Raw genomic sequence first — 19,300 nt, forward strand, 5'->3', positions numbered from 1 at the left:
TTTTTTTTTTTGCGGTACGCGGGCCTCTCACTGCTGTGGCCTCTCCCGTTGCGGAGCACAGGCTCCGGACGCGCAGGCTCAGCTCAGCGTCCATGGCTCACGGGCCCAGCTGCTCCGTGGCATGTGGGATCTTCCGGTACCAGGGCACGAACCCGTGTCCCCTGCATCGTCAGGCGGACTCTCAGCCACTGTGCCACCAGGGAAGCCCAGAATTGGCCATTCTTGAACTAGGCATTGACAAGGAGGATGAAATATTCACAGTTGACCAATCATGGATAGATTAAACCACAGAGGCCACTACATCCACCTGTCATTCCATCTAGCCTTCCTCTTGGCCTCTGGTCCTCTCCCATTATCCATTTCTTCCAAAGGCTGCAAAGGAAGGACCAAGATGAAGAATACAAGAGAACACAGAGATAGGAAAGAAGGGATAGTTCAAGTTTGTAATAAGGATACAACTTAAAAGTAGAGAATAGAATTTATTAAAAAGGAATCTTTTCTCACACTTATTAAGTAAAATTTAGATCATGTGATCTCAGATCCCATTTAACCCTAAGGTGTGATTCTGACTGATAGAAACTTGGGCAATGAGGTCAGACAAGCTTGTGTGTCCTTAGGTCAATTAGCTTAATTGTGTCCTCATTTGAAAAATAGGAGTAATAAAAATCATCTTGTGGGTTGTCGTGAGCACTACAAATATTATATAACTAGCGCTAGCACTGCACGTGGCACTTTGTAAATAACGGCTGTTGTTTATAATAAAAAAAGAAGAAATTAAAGATGCTAAAGACAGTCAGCATCAGACACCCCAGAAAGGCTGAACGCTTTTGACTGATTATCATGAGATAACTGCCAATATTGAATCATTCACTGTGTTAAATGCATTACTTATATTGTCTTACTTAACCCTTTATTGTTATCCTTCCTTTACAGATAAGCATTCAGAAGGTCACATGATTAGTGAGTAGAAGGACCTGGTCTGGAATCTTAATCTGCTTTGTGCCAGAGCCCAAGCTCCTGACCATACATGATACTGTTTCCAGACATAAGCCCCTTTACTTGATACCTGGGTTGTACATTCTGAAAAAACCAAACAAACACTTGCTTTGACTGGCTTTATTCATCCACTCATGTGAATCTTTAAAAATTGCATGTATGTTGATAACCTGTTATCATATACACCCTTTATCACCACTGATACAGAACACAAAACCTCTTCCCATTCCCTAGAAAGAATCTACCAGCCCCAAAAGATGAGTAAGGAAGCAGATTTCCCAAAAGACCGTATGGCAGAGATAGAGGAGGGCGTTACACGGCACAGCTACTGGAATTGTCACCCATCCTATAAACTTTTGAGGTCACTTCTTCCCCATTAAATCTTCACAGTGTGGTGGATTGTTCTCCTTGGTGCTTCCCTGTAGCCAAACTCCTTCTTTGAGTCCCAGCTCCCTTCACCTGATCCCCCACCTCCACTCTGATTACCCTCCTCTTTTCTCTGCAGAACATTTAGTACTTCTCCACCTTCTGCCTTGGACTTATACACTGCAGCCCATCTCTGGAATCAACTAAAAATATGTCCCCTCTGTGGAGCCCAGCCTCCTTAGAAAATGGGTAGGGACGAGAGATAAATAATAATTCTCTGTCTTTTAAATGTTTAAGTTGCCTAAGATCATCTTGGGTTGCAGTAGGGAATACATAAATAAATAACTCGTGTTCCTGGTCTTACAGGCTGACCAGGTTTGCTCTCCAGTATTCATTGATCTCTAGCTCTATTCTACTATTTCGTCACTCGTTGTCAGGATAGTCTGAGGGCTATTGGGAAATGTTTATGAGATTATGTGGCTGTTAAAAGAACAGTTTCTCCTCTTTATTACCGCAGACATCTATCTATCTTTTAAAAATATTTCCTTGAACTATAAAAGTAATATAGACTCATTGTAGATTATTTGGAAAATTCAGAAAATTATGAAAAACATCTAAATCGTTTATAATTCTGCTGTCCAGAGTGAGCTTCTGGTAACATTAGGGAATACACTCTTATGCTGTTTTTTTTTCTACTTTCTTTCTCTCCCTTTAGCTCTTTAAAAAATTTAAAGGAGTGAAATGGGCAGAGGATCTGAATAGACATTTTTCCAAAGAAGATATATAGATGACTAACAGACACACTGGGGAAAAAATCCTCAAAATCAAACGAACGAAAACAAAGTTAGGTTCCCATCTCATACCACACCCAAAATAAATTCCAGATGAATTAAATTTTGAGATTTTAAAGGAAAAAAATTACAGAAAGAAAATATAGTCAAATACTTATTAAGAATTTAAATTATAATCTCTAAACATGACACATAAGGCAAAACTAAAATAGAAATGATTAATATATTTGAGTATATAAATATAATTTTTTGTTCCAAAATAAAAATAATAAAGGTAATAAACTTAGGAATATATTTAGACTTTAAATAGACCAAGGATTAGTAAATTTAATATACAAAGAGCTCTTAAAAATTACTAAGAAAAAGATGTAAAAGGAAAAAATGGGCAAAGTGATATTATATAGGTTATCTATTACTGCACAACAAATGATCTCAAAACTCAGTGGCTTAAAATGACAAACATTTGCTATCTAACAGTTTCTGTGGCTCAGGAATTGGGGAGTGGTTTAGCTGTGTGGTTTTGGTTCAGGGTCTTTTATAAAGTTGCAGTCAAGATGTCTGCTAGGGCTGCAGCCATTTGAAGTTTGAGTGGGGTGGGAGGATGGCTCACACACATGGCTTTTGGTATGCCTTTTTTTTTCAGTTCCTCACTAGCTGTTGACAAGAAGCCTCACTTCCTAGGGACATGGGCCTCTCCAAATAGTGTTGCTTGAGTGTTCTCACTAAATGGCAGAATTAGAGCAAGGCAGAAGTCACCATTACGACTACAATACTCTATTGGTCACATAAACTGACGCTTTTACAAGTGGCAAGAGACTACACAAGGGCATGAGTACCAGGAGGCAGGGACTGCTGGGGCCAGTCTTGGAGGCTGGATACCACAGATATGAACTGGTAATTCATAAAAGTAGAAGTCAGTGGCCAGCCAGTGTAAAAGGGACCTGCTTGGTGGGGTAGCCCACAGCACTTGTGTTGCTGAGTCTGGGCCTCTCCCAAGTAGTAGGCTCTGAGGCCCACAGCTGACAGGCTATTCTTGTGGGTCAGGAATTGGGGACAATAGGAGGGAAATTAGGATCAGACTGGGGTGTCCTCTGAAAGCTGGCATGCCACCCCATTCCCTTAAGCAAAGGCAGAAGAACAACACCCAGGAGGTGTCTTTGGGTTAATGGTTTTAGGCCATAGGCCAAAATGTGGTAGGCCGTAGGTCATGGCCAAGAGGATTCCAGTCTAGTCAGCCAGGAGGGCATTGAGGCCTCTGTACTGCCACCAAGGAGCAGAATGATAAATAGCACACAGAAGTCCCTTTGAGCCCAGCCTTAAAGGCCAACTCCTTGTCAGTTGGTTCCCTTTGAAGACATTTCCCAGTAAAGAATTGTGTTGGAAAAAGTAAGCATTGAATCCAAATAGCAAATTCTGCCTTTAGGACATATGTCAAGGTCCAAGTGATCAAGAAAATCACAGCTTTGAACCAGCAATGGCTGCTTAAACCTAACTGAAATGATGTCATTCTGTTGCTGGATCCGGTCATGAATATCTCGTTGTTGGTGACATTTCATATTTCTCTTCTGGCCTTGTACAAAGGGAACAAAGAAAGACCAAGATCTTAAGTTTTAAACAATATAATAAAAATGTGGTAGTATTGAATTTTCATGAAACCAGTAAACAAAATGCACCCCAAAAATTCTGTTTTGTCTCATACATATATAAGAAAACAAATCTTTTATCCTGGCATTCCAATTTCTTCACTGTAGACTCTAACCTCATTTTTCCTCTTAACTCCAAGTTTTAACTGTCTTCCATCCTTCTCTTCAGCCATGTCAGTCTATTCCACATTTCTTATTCATGTCAACATTTCTGATCCTGCTTATCCTGTTGCCGCCTCATCTGTCTTGTCTTTGCTTCTTTCATCCTCCCACATAATTCTTAGACTACCTTTTAAGGCTTGTTCAAATACCTTCTCTTCTATAAAAATTTTACAGACTACTCCAGCTTTTTCCATGCTCTGAACTCCAAAGGCATCTTTGGTCTAATTTCTCATTTCAATGAGGCATTCACTAAGCTATATTTATTTTTGGCATGATTACTTATCATTTGACATGTATACACATTGCTTTTTCAAATAGATTGCAAACATTGTGAGAACAGGGTCTATGCTCTATCCTTCTTTGTCTTCCTTGCCTCATTCTACCCCCTGGTGGCTACCTCCTTGTAAGTGGTATATGGAACCTTGTAACAAGTAACTAAGCAATAAGTACTTGACAGATTGATACATTGATTAAAGTAACATTGCAGGAGATCAGATTATAGTCTGACCCTCTTGCAGCAATGCTTTACCGTAAGTGAAGGAGGGCTGTGTTCAAGCCAGTGTAAACCTGGTGATGGGGTGGTGGTTCATTTATGCCCTGAGCTAGATAAGAAATCAGTAGGAGTTATACCAGCCCAAGAAACTCTGAAAGAACAGAGATAATATATACGCGACCACATGAGATGCTCAGAGTGATCCATTTCTAGTGACATCTCTACAGTTGGGCAATTTTTCACCATTTCAGGCTTCAAAGGCCTATTCTTAAGATTAAATGTGGGCCTTCCCTGGTGGCACAGTGGTTGAGAGTCCTCCTGCCGATGCAGGGGACACGGGTTCGTGCCCCGATCCGGGAAGATCCCACATGCCGCGGAGCGGCTGGGCCCGTGAGCCATGGCCGCTGAGCCTGAGCGTCCGGAGCTTGTGCTCCGCAACGGGAGAAGTCACAGCAGTGAGAGGCCCGTGTACCGCAAAAAAAAAAAAAAAAAAAAGATTAAATGTGATTCATTAAACATATTTAATGAGTGCCAGTCAAGGGTAAAAGCATCTAGGACTGATACTGGTACATAGTAGGTGCTCGAAAAATCTTTCCTTCTTTCCTAGTTTTGGGTGGCAAACATCCTGGTTGTTTCCCAAGATGGCCCCTTCTTCCTCACTTCCCCACTCCTGCCACAGTGCTCTCACGGGGTGAGCTTTTGATTGTTGATGAGAGTTCCTTATATTTATATAGTGCTTTATGGTATCTAAAGCAACTTCAGGCACATAATTTAATTTGGGTGTCACGTGACTCTAGCCTGGTATATATTACTAATCCCTAATTTTCAAGTGGAAAAATTGAGCCTCAGAGAACTTAAGTTCCTTGCTGTTGGTGAAGGACTTGACCTTGGATTTTCTGATTTAATAAAGGAGAAGGAATGAGAAGATGGAGAGGAAGTACTTTGTTTTGTTTTGTTTGAACGGTATTACCCTGAGAATACCACTGTGGCAGAGACTGTTGTTTGTCTCCCGAACAGAGGTAGATTTACCATGAGGTGAATGAGTTGAGTGTTTGGAAATAAAAGGAGCCAAGAGAGACCAGCTTTTGGTGAGCGTGGACGACTGGGCTGCGTCCTGCTGGGCCTCTGAGGCTTGTTACATGTGCACATCTTCACCTTTGGAATAATGGAAAACCATGAAATGCCTGAGGATGAGGTGAGATATAATCAGATAGACCTTTAGAAAAAGGAAAAAAAAAATCTTATTTCTGGTTAGTGTTCCATGGTATAGAGGTATCATTGTTTATTTAACCATTTACTTACAGAAGGCCTTTTTGGTTGCTTCCAGTTTTTAGCTACTATAAATAAAACTGCTAGAAGCCAGTATAGGTTTCTGGATGGATATAAGTTTTCATTTCTTTGAGACTAATGTCCAGGAGTGCAATTGCTGGGTCATATGCATGTTTAGATTTTTTAAGAACCTGCCAAATTATCTTACAGATTAACTGTAACATTTTACAATCCCACCAGCAATGTATGAGAGACAGAGTTTTTCTCCATTCTCGCCAGCATTTGATTTTGTCACTACATTTGATATTACCTGTTCCAATATCTCATCATGTTCTTAATTTGCATTTCCCTAATGGCTAGTGGTGTTGAACATCTTTTCGTGTACTTATTTGCCATCTGCATATGCTGTACAGTGAAATGTCTCTTCATGTCTTTTGCCCATTTTCTAATTGGATTGCTTGGTTTTTTAACGATGAGTTTTGAGAGTTCTCTATATGTTCTAGATATAAGTTTTTTCTTAGGTATGTGGTTTGCAAATTTTTTTCTCTGACTCTGTAGCTTGTGTTTTCATCAAGGTCTTTTGCAGTGCAAAAGTTTTAAATTTTGATGAAGTCCAATTCATTAATATTTTCTTTTACGGTGTCATGTCAAATAACTCTTTACTGACCCCTAAGTCTCCCAATTCTCTCCTATATTATGTTCTAAAATTTTTATAGTTTTACATTTACACTTATACCTATGATCCATTTTGAGTTAACTTTTTTATATGATAGGAGGTTCAGGTTAACATTCTTTTTTATTTTTATTTAGTTATTTTTTGCCTATGGTTACCAAATTTCTTTAGCACATTTTTTGATGCATCTTTGTTAAAAATCAGGTAGCCATACCTATATGGAGTGATTTCTTGGTTCTCTCTTTATTCCATTGATCAATGTGTCTATCCTTTTTCTAATATCACACAGTCTTGATTACCATAGTTATATAGAAAGCCTTAAAATCAGGTAGACTAATTCTTCTCAATTTATTCTTCTTTTTCAGAATCATTTTAGCTTTTCAAGTTCCTTTGCCTCCCCATGTAAACTTTAGAATAATCTTGCTAAATCTACAAAAAATCTTGCCTGGATTTTGATAGGAAGAGTGTTAAACTGTATATCAACTTGGAAAATTGGTTGGACATCTTTGCTATGCTGAGTTTTCCAATCAAGAAACATAGAATATGTCACCATTTATTTTTATCTTCTTTCTTTCATCAGTGTTGTGTAGTTTTTGGCATACAAGTCCTGTAGGTATATTGGTAGATTTACACCTAAGTATTTCACTTTTTTTGAGCAACTGCAAATGGTTCTGTTATTTTTAATTTAAGTTTCCAGATGTTCATTACTGGTATATAGAAATGAAATTGATTTTTGCATGTTGCTCTTGTACCTGTGATCTTGCTGAATTTATAAGTTCTTGGAGATTTTTGTAAATTCCTTGGGATTTTCTATGTAGAATATCATGTCATCTACAAATTGGGGCAGTTTTATTTCTTCCTTTCTAATCTGTATGTACCTCATTTCCTTTTCTTGCCTTATTGCTCTGGCCAGAACTTTCAACACTATGTTGAATAGTGGTGGTAAGAATGGACATTTCTTGCCTTATTCTTGATTGTAGAAAGGAAGCATTCATTCTTTTATCATTAAGTATGATGTTAGTTATAGATTTTTTGGTAAATGTTCTTTATTAAGTTCAGAAAATTCCCCTCTTTTCCTAGTTTTCTGAAAGTTTTTATCATGAAAGGCTATTGAAATTTTTCAGTGATTGATTTCTGAATATTTAACTAGTGCTGCATCCCTGAAATAAACCCCACTTGGGCATGGTATAAAATTCTTTTCATATATTGCTGAATTCAACTTGCTAATATTTTGTTAAGAATTTTTGCATTTATATTCCTGAGGGATATAGGTCTGTGGTTTTCTCTCTCTTTTTTTATACTGTCTTTGCTGGTTTTGGTATCAGGTTAATATTAGCTTCATAAAGTGAATTGAGAGGTATTCCAGTCTCTTTCATTTTATACCAAAGATTGTATAGAATTCACGTTAATTTTTCTTTAAATACTTCATAGAATTCTCCAATGAAGCCTTCTGAGCCCAGAGCTTTCTTTTATAGGAAGTTTTAAAATTACTGATTCAATTTCCTTAGTAGTTATAGGGCTATTCAAATTATCTGTTTCATATAGTGTGAGTTGTGGTAGTTGGTGTTTTTGAGGAATCGATCCACTCACCTAAGTTTTTAGATATATGCATGTAGATTTATTCACAGTATTCTTGTATTACCCTTTTGATATTTACAGGGTCTACAGCAGTATCCTGTTTCATTTCTGATATTGGTACTTTGTATCTTTTTCCCTTTTTTTTTTTTCTCAGTCTTGCTAGAAGTTTGTCAATTTTATTGATCTTTTCAAAGAGCCAGCTTTTTGTTTCAGTGACTCTACTGCTTTTTGTTTTCAACTTTAGTGATTTCTGCTCTTGTCTTTATTATTTCATTGCTTCATATTTCTTTGGGTTTATTTTGTGCTTGATGGTGTGACATCACTCTAAGTCAGCCTCTCAAAGGACAGGGACCATCTGACTTGTGACTGGGTAACTAGAAGACCAGGAAAACAAAAATACAGAAATTGAGGAGAACAGAGACCTTTAAGTAAGAAGAAAAAAATGTGTCCTTCTAAGCAATAAACTCAAAGCATCAACAAATCTCTATGGAAAGGGAGTTGCCCTTGAGTCATGTGTTTTGGTCCTGAGTCCATGTTTTATTTTCTCAGATCCCCAAAGAGCACAATATGAAAACAGAGAATGAAGGAAAGAAACCAATACAGTTCCATGTAATAATGTGACATACTCATTCCATGTGACATACTTACTGTGAGAGGCACTTTGCAAGCTGTGAGTATATTCTCCCTGAGTGTCAGAAGGATGGTACAGGCAGAGGAAGGGGAGCTTCAACTCAATCAACCAACTATCCTGAGTCCATAATTATGTACAGGACACTGAGATAATGCTTGTGCAGGATACAAAATAATTCTAAACGTTGTGGGGAGGTGCTTACCCTTAGTGAGCTTTTGGTCTTAAGGCATAACAATCCTGGGCTCTAAAACGGTGAGTGCAGCTTCCAAAACCACAGCTCCAAGCTCTCTAATCCACCACTGTATAAAATACCCAAATCTTGGTGGGTAAATGAAGCAGTTAGAACATGTCAGCACTCCTGGATCCTACAAGGAGTGGACTAGTGGAACACCTTATCAGGACTGGGAGAAACTGTTAGTGAATACCTGTCACTTTCTTGGGAAACGGCTGGGGATGAAGTGTGGATGTCATTGCATTTCTCTTACTGTTATTGTTCAGAATGCTCTGACAGAGCTAGCAAGGGGGAGGAGTGGCATCACATCACTGCAAGAGTTATTAGCACTTGGAGAGCCAGACACGGCTCCCCAGGGGACTTTCCAGTGCTTCGCCAAGCTCTTCTCCCACGCTATGACTCGGCTACTTCCTGCAGCCCCTCCTCTCCTTGAAACATCACCTCCGATGTGTCTGGGTCTCCAGCCAGCTTACAAGCCCTTGCAACACCCAGGGGACACATTTTGTGGCATTGCCCTTAGAAATGTTACACTAGAGATCGGCCCTTCATTTTATATTTAATGCTGTCCTTACCACACAAAATAGATAACCGACAATGTCAACAACTGAATACAGAATGAGGATTTTTAAAGTAGATTCTAAAACTGACAATGGTAAATTTAAGTTCAATATTAAGGAAGAGCCAGTGTTTTGTATTCATTAGCAATTAGATCTTTCAGATCCTTTATTTCGAAATACATTATCCTGTGAGGAGTGTAAGAAAGATGTCCTTTGTCTGAACCAGGAGCATGAAGATGTACACCTGTGGGAAATTTGCAGAGACGTTGTGGAAGGTGTTTGCCTAGAGTCAGTGGGAAGGGTAAGGTTTTGTATACTTCAGTAATATCCTAGAGCAAACTAACAACTACCACTCTGTACTTGCCATGTGTCAGGCACTGACACATATAATATCCCAGTGAAATAGATATTATCATCCCCATTCTCAAGATTATGAAGTTGAGCGCTGGAAAGCTTAGGTGACCTGTCCACAGTCAAGCAGTGAGTGCATGTTTAAGCCTGAATGAAACCCAAATATATTGGACTCCCAAGTCTATAACCAGCCACTATCCCTTCTTGCTAGTGTTTTATAGCTAAATGAATAAGAGCAAGGAATCCAATTATCGATCTATTCTGTAAATTGTTACTTGTAGTCCTATATTGGTGCCACAGCCTTACCTGAGAACATTAACTAAATGTGGGCTGCTCTTTCAGGCCAATAGTGGTACAAATCTACAATAAAGTTGATTTCTAAATACTCTTCCTAATACATTGAAATTTTTCCAAAGCATAAAAGCGTGATTGAAAATGTTCCTCAAATTAAGCTGGTTTCCTCTTCCTAATGTCAACTGAAAAAAAAAATAACGCACAACCGAAAATTTGAGAATTATGCTTTATTTGGTGGACAAAACTGAGGATGTAAGCTGGGATGCAGCCTCTCAGCTAGCTCTGAGGGACTGCTCCAAAGAGGTAAGCGAGGAGCCAGGGTATAGAGGAGTTTTTGCAACAAAGACCAGGTAGTTGGAACATCAAAAGATTACTGTTAATTAAAGAAAACTAAACAACTCAAGTTAATGAATTAAGCACTTTTCTATGTACAGGAAGGTGCAAAATTCTGGGCTCATTGAAATCATTCCTTTGATATGCACCTCAGCCATCTGAGCACAGAGTATCCTGTGCTTTCTCATCCTGTGTCTCCTCAGGGTACATCGTTGTGGGGTGGCTAGAGTGGCTGATGGCTTGATGGCAGGCATCCTGTTTCTATCCTGAGTTCCCTTAGGGTTCACCATGGGGCAGCTGTAATGTGATGGCTTGATGGCTGCAACATCCTTTGTTTACTGGTATGGCAGGCAACATTCTTTCATTGACACTAAAGATCATCTACTTAGAACTGAAATATTCATGTCTATTGGGGAGTACAACCTCAGTTCTCAACTGAATGAGATCCAAAGAGATACTGAAACCCAATAGTCTGTTCTGTGTTTTTCTAGATGAGTGAGCTGCCAGCCTCCCAGGTCCATGTGTCATAGGGTGATATTCTCCCCCCGCCTCATGAGCTCATTTTACTTCATCCACGAGGATCTTAGAGACTCTACTTGCACTGGCCAAGGTTCTTCCATCACTGGCATGAATATTGACAGAAAAATGTATAAATAGAACAAGACATACTCTGATTTAGAAGGTAGAACAGAGTGAAACAAAATGAGTGTAAAGATCCCTACAATAATTAGTATCATAGTCTTTGAAATGGATTGGAGGCATCTCTGGGGAGAGTGAATTGATAAAAATTCCTCTTTATGGTGGTGCATAGTAAGGATAACTAAGAAAATGTGCTGCACAGAATTATTTTTTGCCAGTGGACACACAACGTTGGATGATTCCTTGGCTGCTGGAACAGGATTCTGTACTCTGGATCAATCATGTGCCTTCCTAATGACACTTTAATAGAACAAGTGGGCACAGAGCGACAGCTGATGATGGGAGGCTCAGACACAAAGTAGAACTACCATTGCCTGGAGCTAAACAAAAATTATACCTTTGAAAAACTCAGAGTCCAAGAGCTAATATGCTGTCCACAAAAGGCAGAAAGTTTCCAATAAAATGGGTAAGTTATAAAAGTGAGGAGCTCATAGAATGTGTATTTCCGATTGAGGCTAAAGGAGCCGATATAGAGAGAAACAGACGGAGGACAGATAACTTCATAAAAATCTCAAATGCTGTGCCATGGAGGCAAATGTGGCCAGGGGACTCATACCTGTGGACCCAGAGGCCTTTCAGGAACTGACTTTGTCTCTCCAGATCCTAGCCTCCTTGCCTCAAAATGACTTTCTCTCATATCCATGTGGTTGAAAGAGGCTCCTTGGAGAAGCTTCTCTCTACAAAATCACCTGCACAAAGGTGAACATTCTCAGGAAAAATGGGACTGACTTACATGGTTAATTCTATCAAATGGCTTTAAGATTAATCCATAGAAGGATGGAAAGGGGCAATGCCACAGTGGCAATAACAGGTCTTCATGATGTCCTTTTCCTCATAATTTACGTTAAGGGAAGGTAGAAACCAGGACACAGAACTTTTTTTTTTTTTTTTTTTTTGCGGTACGCGGGCCTCTCACTGTTGTGTCCTCTCCCGTTGAGGAGCACAGGCTCCGGATGCGCAGGCTCAGCGGCCATGGCTCACAGGTCCAGCCGCTCCGCGTCATGTGGGATCTTCCCGGACCAGGGCACGAACCCGTGTCCTCTGCATCGGCAGGCAGACTCTCAACCACTGCGCCACCAGGGAAGCCCTGGACACAGAACTTTTGTCACAGATGGAAGGAGAAAAAGAGATGTTAGTCATTTTGCTCTAATTCATGTGCACAAAAAAGAAATGAAATATTCTTCCTCATGGTTTCCATAGCTACTCCACCCCATTGGTTTTTATTTGCAGCCAGTCTACGGGAGAGGTCAGGGACTTGTGGCATTGCAGCCTTCTCGCCGCCCCATGGAATCACACACCCTGCATGCCATTAATCAGTACCCCCAGATGTCACCCAGGAGGGCAAAGCAAATCTAAACAGAATCCTCCAAACTAAACAATTCCCCTTTCCCTTTGAAATTATCGAAAGTTAGCTCAAGAATGTCCTTCAAGTTAAATACAAATTAGAGCATTGAGGTAAATGTGATTATGTAATAAAGTAAAAACATAGATTTTAAATATTTCCAGCAAATATGTTTCATATCACCAGTTTGAGGCACAAAATAAGGTCATATTTATTTTAATGTTGAAATATAACCATGAAAAAATACTCCCAGATCAACAAGACCTTTCTCCTAGGGTCCTCCTCCCCAGGTGATTTTTAGGATATAACGTCCCTCAACTCCATCCATGAATACATTTTCTGGTACTCTCCTAGTCTTCTCACACCTTCTCTGAAATTGCCCTTCAAGTCTGTTTTCTGTCCCATAATCATTATTCTAAGTGTCAATACAGTCCCCTCTCTTTTTTTTTTTTTTTTGCGGTACGTGGGCCTCTCACTGTTGTGGCCTCTCCCGTTGTGGAGCACAGGCTCCGGACGCACAGGCTCAGCGGCCATGGCTCACGGGCCCAGCCGCTCCGCAGCATGTGGGATCTTCCCGGACCAGGGCACGAACCCGTGTCCCCTGCATCGGCAGGCGGACTCTCAACCACTGCGCCACCAGGGAAGCCCCCCTCTCTTTTTGTTGTTGTTTTTTTTTTTTTGGCTGTGCTGGGTCTTCGTTGCTGCACATGGGGTCTCTACTTGTGGCAAGCAGGTGCTACTCTTCGTTGCAGTGCACGGGCTTCTCATTGTGGTGGCTTCTCTTGTTGTGGAGCACGGGCTCTAGGCATGCAGGCTTCAGTAGTTGCAGCCTGTGGGCTCAGTAATTGTGGCTTGCGGGCTCTAGAGCACAGGCTCAGTAGTTGTAGTGCACGGGCTTGGTTGCTCTGTGGCATGTGGGATCTTCCCGGACCAGGGATGGAACCTGTGTCCCCTGCATTGGCAGGTGGATTCTTAACCACTGCGCCACCAGGGAAGTCCCAGTCCCCTCTCTTAACGTTCCCAAGCTGAAATAGGTCAGTGATATTAACAACCCTTAACTGAATGTTGGGGAAGTTCATTCTTGGGCTGTCTGGCCATGAGTAAACCCTCAGGGTCTGTGCCTCGATCCTGGCAGGCTCCACCTGGCTCATCCTCCAACAGTGAGAAATCTCTGGTATCAGGGCCCCCCAGCCGTTTTCTCCTCGCTTCCAGTCCAAGGTGAACATCCACTTTAGCATGCTAATCGTTCCTTAAGGAGAAACTCCTCCTCTGACCCCTCCCCTTGAAACACACAGGAGCAGATGATCTTCCATGACCGACACAAGTCTAAATGCATAGTTGGAGGTCTTCTGATTAAAGATGGAAAAAAATATGGTGGATTGAATACATGTGCTTATTCCCCCTCTGAGATTCCACTGAAGACAGATAAAGAAGACAAAAAATGTCAAATCTCCAGCAACAAAGAAAATGAGTGGCAGGCTCAGTAGAAGAGCTATTTGAACAAAATTCTGAAAGATGTATATGGAGGATGTGAAATGGATTGAGGAAGCCATCATTTGGATTGTTTGTAAAGAGGCATCTAGACAATTTGCTCTACAGAACCTCAGAGGATTGTTGGATGGGAGTTGCTGGATGTAGTAGAGGGCAGGAATGAAGCTTGGGGCCAAAAACAGGGGATTAGTTGACAGTCTGGATAGAGAAGGGTCAAATCTTGCTTTCTCCCCACCTCGCTCCTGACATTTATACAACCAGTGATGGCAGCTAGGTATCTCACCCTGGCTGGAGAATGGAGTTTCTTCCTGGGGAAATTGAATGGGTCTTGGGGAAAGACTTACACATTCTAGCAGTGCAGGAAAGATGATTTCTCACTTGATAACTAAAGCAGACTTCAACAATTTGTAAGCCCATTTCCACATATACACAGCTCCATACCAGCTTTTCATTGCATCACTCTGAAATATGGACAGCCAAACAAGGACCCACCACACATTTAAAGGAGCCCTCCAATGGGGATGAGGTGGGGCGTGTGAGCCCAAAGGAAAGGGTGAACATGCAGGGAGAAGAAGAGAAGCTTTAAAAAAGAAACTACAGTTAATACCCCTGGTCTAGGAAGGTAAACTGGAAGGGGTTTGGAGCAGGTGTTGAGTGAACCAGTCTGAGGTCTCTCCCTTTTACAGGCACTCAGAATAACTCAATTTGACATGTAGCCAATTAACAAGAATTGATTGCCTATCTTTTATGTATCAAGCTCATCCTAGGTATGGATGGTAGCCAGTTTAATTTTTAATGGCATATGGTCAATATTATTCATCGTAGTAATCAATTTCTCCTGTCCATTGCCTCTTTTACTGAGTACAGACTGCACAATGGGAAATAAGAATTATGGGAATAGAAAATCTCCTTCTCTCACAGACACTGGAAATGGTTACCAGAGATGAAATGATGGAAAACAGTAGAAATAAATCCCACCTGGCATACTCCAGTGCTTTATAGCCTGCAAAGCACTTATCTATCTCACATTATCCTATAACCCTATAAAGTAGAACATTTTTCCAGCTGTCCTTTCACTCCAAGCCAACGCTGAACCTACTAGGAAATGTAAAGACGTAATGAGATAACACATGCAAAGATCTTCCCAAGCCTGCTGTATTATTGCTCAGTAAGAGATAGCTGCTACAGTGAAAATTAAGAGCCAGAAGAAAGTGAAGAGTGGGGCAAAGTTTGCCTTTTGTTGTCATAACTCCTCCTTTTGGTGCCTGCCTGCCTTTCTCCGTCCTCTGCACCCCGATGCATCTAAGTATCAAGCCCCTGAGTGCCTAGAGTCCCCTAGGTACTGCCCCACCAGCTTTCAAGCTCTGCACCCACTTCCGCAATCCGGACACATCAAGCCCATGGCCTTTCCTTAGGTCTTTGATGTAATGTGACAATGGTTGATACTAGAGCCCCAAGGGATTATTTCAGAATCACATAAGAGTCTTCAAAATGAGAAATTTCTGTCTTTTGGCAAGCTGAATGGTATAAATGTAAATTATAGTTATTAAAGTCTTCAGAGAAGGTTGGGGTCTCTCTTGGCATTTCTGATTGTATACATAGGCAGGTGGTTGTCTGCACTTTTGCCTCAGGATCAGGTAAATGGAAACAGAATCATACTCTCCCAAATTGCAAAAAGATGTGTTGAGGGTCACGGGAAGAAAAGGGCTTTCCCTAGAGATGTAACCACTGACCTGTGGAATGAACCTTAACTTTCTTAAATAGAGGAAACAGCTTTTAATATTGTCCACAGAAAACTCCACCTCTTAGTCTGCCACCACAACGAATTTCCTAGGATGAACAGATAAGTTTTAGAGCTAGGCGGTAGATCCCTTGGTGAACGTTTGCATAATATAAACCTGATTCCCATACAGAGACCGCACGGTGTGTAGCGTCGGGTGAGTGGTGCTGCAGTGGTGATGGTAATGGTGGTGTGTGTGCGTGTGTGTGTCTGTGTGTGTGTACATGCACCGGAGACAGCAGGCAGAGTGAGCTAGTGGAATATTTACCTCTAAAATGTGACTCTAAAATTTTAACAAGACTCTATTTTCTTGGATATTATTAAAACCATTTTTAGCCAAACAGTGCTGGTTTCACTTTAATTTTACAGGAAATAAAGTCAGCACCCTGTAGAGTTGGGTGATTGTGGAGTGCTATGTGGTAAGAATTAACCATCTGCTGAATATTGAAGCAAGAATTGCTACTGCCCAGATTCTAAGATAGAACTTCCTGTGGAATCAGATGGTTTCAGAGTTTCTGTGGTGAGAATTAACTCTAAATGGCCCATCTGCTGTTGTTCTCTGGTCCAAATTAGGGCTGCCTCAGCCATAGTGATCATATACTTGGGAGTAGAAGGGATCCGAGTAAGGTCTCAGCACCCACTGGACGGACGTGTGATCTGAGTACCGCATAGTTTGCGTTTTTATTCTGCATGAGATGCGGTTTGTCAGTGGTTAATGAAAGGGAAAATGTACACTGTGTGCAGATAATCTAATTTTATGCTGAGAAAATCTAAAAGAATTAATTAAAAGGTTAGAATAAAGTGGCTAAGTACATTAAAATCAACATGTAAAATTGTGATGAGGAAAATGGTGCAGACCTGGCTTAGTCGTAATGCAGGTCTAATGATAGGACGCCGTCAGCCATTGCCCGGGGACAGCCTGACCTGTGAGCTCCCTGATAAACTCTCAAGGGGTGGGGGGAGAATCCATAAGCAGTTTAATTCTTTCCTTTGATAACCCCTCATCCACCTACTGAAGAACAGACTGTCCAGACCGACTTTTTTGTTAGAAACGGGCTAATCGGTTTACCTAGAAAATGTGTAAAGAAAATTTACTCTCCCAGACAAGCCTTCAGTTTTTTCTCTCCCCTTTCTCCTAAAAGTTCCCTTTTTTTGCCTTCTTCCTTTGACAGTAGCCTACTGAGTCTTCTTCCTCATATGAATACATTTGCATGCATGCAACAAACTGAACATTATTCCATAACAATAATCACTTGGAAAACACAATTTTAAAAAGGAGATCACATTGGGAAAAAGAATCAATCAAAGTTAAAACCCCCAACCTGGTATCAATTTTTTTTTTTTTTTTTTTTTTTTTCTTACGCGGGCCTCTCACTGTTGTGGCCTCTCCCGTTGTGGAGTACAGGCTCCGGACGCGAAGGCCCAGCGGCCATGGCTCACGGGCCCAGCCGCTCCGCGGCATGTGGGATCTTCCCGGACCGGGGCACGAACCCGCGTCCCCTGCATCGACAGGCGGACTCTCAACCACTGAGCCACCAGCGAAGCCCCCCTGGTATCAATTTTAACAAAAGAGGATATCTAAAAAAAAAAAAAAACCCCCAACCTTGTTTTTATTTTTTTTTTTTTTTTTTTTTTTGCCTTACGCGGGCCTCTCACTGTTGTGGCCTCTCCCGTTGTGGAGTACAGGCTCCGGACGCGAAGGCCCAGCGGCCATGGCTCACGGGCCCAGCCGCTCCGCGGCATGTGGGATCTTCCCGGACCGGGGCACGAACCCGCGTCCCCTGCATCGACAGGCGGACTCTCAACCACTGAGCCACCAGCGAAGCCCCCCTGGTATCAATTTTAACAAAAGAGGATATCTTTTTTAAAAAAATGTACATGTTTATGTTTTTATTGCTGTGTAACAAACCACCCCAAAACTTGGTGACTTAACCACCATTTTATTTGGTCATGATTTTGTGGGTTGGTTGGGACCTGAGGGTGGTCCTTCTGCTGTCTCTCTTGGGGTCCCCCATGCTGTTGCAGTCAGCTGGTGGATGGGGCCAGAACCATTTAAAATGGCTACACTCACAGGTCTGGAAAGTTAGTGAGGACAGTTGGAAAGCTGGAAATTCTCTCAGTCGCTCTATTTATGTGTCTTTCTCTGTATGACTAGCTTGGGCTTTTTTTCATGACAAAAAAGCCTTGACGGGCAAGCATTTTCCAATCCCCAGCTAGCAGCATGCTTGCTGCTCTCTTACTGGACAAAACCAGTGTGGGCAGAGCCTGTGCAAAGGTGCGAATAAGAGGCGGATGGATTTGGAGGAGACAGCACAAAAGTAAAAGTCTACCACAGTGACTCTCTCTGTTCATTCTTCAGCAGCATCTTTTCTGTAATCGCTAATTTTTTACCAAACTGTAAGTGCCTTGGGTTACAGTCTCGTTTAAGTATTCTCAGAGCTTGGCATAGCGCCTGGTTAATGCATAAATATACATTGGATAGACCAGTGATGGGGTGAACGGGTTGAGTGACGTACTCCAATCCTCGCTGGAAGAGCTAAAAATGAAGTCGTGAGATATAAACTCCTACCCTGATTTCGCCAATTCCTACACTGCATCCTTCCCATGCCAGCTGTGAGGTGTGGAAGAACCACAGAAAGAAGTGCTTTCCGCTAAGCTGTCTTTTGTCACAGCTTCACAAGTCTCTGGATTCATACCTCTCCTCGCTGGTTTTAGGGAACAAGAGAATCCTGCGAACTATTTGGTCCAGAGTGGTTTTGTATAGCAGTGTTTAATGAGACCAGTTGAGAAAAGAATTCTAACGTTAGCCCCGAGCTTCATGGATATATGTGAGTGGTTAGAAAACGAAAGCACAGGGAAGGTGGTACAGGCTAGGCTGAGGCTGGCTGAGAGGACCAAGCATGCTGTAGAGGACGCAACGCGATCACTGGCAGATGAAATGTTTCTTACAAGATGTGATTGTACTTAGAGGAAGCCTGGCGAGCCCAGCCGAGGGAACTTAAAGAGTTAAGTATGTTATTCAATCTTTTTGAAAGGCTGCTATGGTTTCGTTGAAAGGGTTAACAGGCATCAGGAACCCAAGTTTGAGTGTCAGTTCTGAAATTTCCTTATTTGCCCTTGTGATGTGGGCTGGCATTTTCCTTCTCATGGCCAATGAAATACACGGGTCCGGCTCTGTCAGTAGGTTTCACCCTGTGCCCTTGTGCTTAGGTACCAGGGAGATGTCTGGAGGGGATGGGGGTAGGTGGCTGCCCTGACCGCAACCAGACCACCTCTGCTTTCATCTCTTTTATGTGTACTTACATGTTCTGCAAAATACCTTGTTTGAACAAAAGGTTCTGTTACTGAAAAGCATTACTTAAAAAAAAATTCCTTTATCTCTGAAATTCTGTGATTCTTCTCAAAACCTACAGACTACTTCAAATGATCAGTTCATAGTTTTATGGTACTTTTCTTTCTGGGAGTAGAAAAAAATATGTAAAGAAATCACGTTAGAAAAGCAATCATGTGTTTATTTTGATATCTATACCAATAGTTAGCTGGGTGCTAACCCAGCTTCTGGTCTCAAAGATGAAAAATCAGTTTGCAAACATCCCTTTGTAAACCTGTGATAGTTTCT

The sequence above is a fragment of the Neophocaena asiaeorientalis genome, unplaced genomic scaffold (assembly GCF_003031525.2).
Source record: "Neophocaena asiaeorientalis asiaeorientalis breed wild unplaced genomic scaffold, Neophocaena_asiaeorientalis_V1.1 scaffold134, whole genome shotgun sequence".
NCBI lineage: Eukaryota > Metazoa > Chordata > Mammalia > Artiodactyla > Phocoenidae > Neophocaena > Neophocaena asiaeorientalis.